Raw genomic sequence first — 1,702 nt, forward strand, 5'->3', positions numbered from 1 at the left:
TTTCTATGTACAAGGTTGGTACCTTGCCTCAACGATCGAAAGAACACTCAAAAACAACCCTAAAACATATCAGCCGTATAAGAAAATAAATATCAGATCAGTGCATTAAAAACTCCACTAAAAATTTTACACAATCCATTGCTTCCCTTTAATGAACTACTGTATTGGTATTTAATAAACCATGATTGCATTGGGACTTCTAAAACTAGTGAATTATTAATTTAAAATCTTGAAAACTATTGACCTAAATAGACAATTAGGGCTTAAATAACTTTATATTCCTACATTTCGCAGTTTTCAAATTACGAAAAGAAGCACACTTTTATTTAAAAATCCCCAAAACAATTTTCTTTAATCACAATTTGCCAGTTTTACAAATTGTATCCATAATGATTCAGAAATGATAGTATCTGTAATTTTTTGAAATTATTGTATGATAATATAACAAATTAATTAATATAATTTGTATAGTACAGTATAAGTCCATTAATATGTATGGATCTATGTCAAAATATCAGAATATCATAACATGAAAATAATATTATATATATATATATATATATATATATATATATATATATTATATGTATCGTTCTTAATTTTTGTATTTAACGTACTCCTATTACAATTTTTAGTAAATTAGTTATAGTGTTTATTAACTAATTACAATTATAAAGCAAAACAATAGTCTAATATATCAAAAATACTCTTTTAGGATTATGTAATCAAATAATGGCAATTTCTTTTATCATGCATAAGCAGTAAAGTTTGTCACAACTCGTAAGATTACCTGCTACAGGCCTATAACAATAGTGAGTGCTCGCGCATTATTCATAGTTTCCGTAGTGTAGTGGTTATCACGTGTGCTTCACACGCACAAGGTCCCCGGTTCGATCCCGGGCGGAAACAGATATACTTTTTGCCAGACAGTAATTTACTTTTTATAACTGTGCTAGGTTTTCTTCAGCTAAGTTTTGCCATATATAAGGATGTTTAAAATAGAATACAATACAACTTACTCCGTAAAAATAAAATAAACCGCACGTTTAAAAGTACTGTACAAAATATTTGGATGCTCACATTTAAATTATATTAAACTTTTCAATTTTCCAAGAAGGAAAGAAAAGTTTTTGTGTTTTAGCTCTGTAGTAATCTGTCAAAGAGTAAAAAAAAAAAACATTTATGAAACAGTTTTATACTTGAACATTTAACACTCACGCACTAAATTAAATAATTTGAAAATTCAAAGTCACTTTTATAATATGGAAGAAAAAGTTGTCTTCAAAAAATTTTTGAAATGAATATTCAGATTATTAACCTTAAATGTACCAAAATAAATAAATGAACAAAACATTCTCAATTTTACTCCCACAAAAAGTTTACGTTAATATTTTAAAAATTTAGCTAAAATGTATCTTCCAAACTTTTAAAGATTTACTTTAACAAAATAAAAAAAGAATACCACAACTTTAGAAATGTATAACTCTCCAGAGAATGAAAGGAAAGCTAAGCACTATATGTCGGCGAATTAAGTAAGCTCTAAAGTTTAATTTAGTTGCTCATTTGTTCACATGAGGCGCTTTTGACAAGGCTTCAGCGTCAGTTGGTGCAAGATCGCGACTGCTAAACAGAAAGCTTTTTGTGTTATTGAATACGGCAGAAGTGAATCGACGACAGTTGTTCAGCGTGCATTTCGAACGTA

The 1,702-nt window shown here is 28.2% G+C and overlaps 1 non-coding gene across 1 annotated transcript; it reads left to right on the plus strand.

The window, feature by feature from the left end:
- Positions 1 to 836: 836 nt before the first annotated feature.
- On the plus strand, positions 837 to 909 carry Trnav-cac. Its single transcript has one exon. It is a non-coding gene; the product is annotated as a tRNA-Val (tRNA).
- The last annotated feature ends 793 nt before the right edge of the window (positions 910 to 1,702 follow it).

The sequence above is a fragment of the Homalodisca vitripennis genome, chromosome 4, assembly GCF_021130785.1.
Source record: "Homalodisca vitripennis isolate AUS2020 chromosome 4, UT_GWSS_2.1, whole genome shotgun sequence".
Lineage (NCBI taxonomy): Eukaryota > Metazoa > Arthropoda > Insecta > Hemiptera > Cicadellidae > Homalodisca > Homalodisca vitripennis.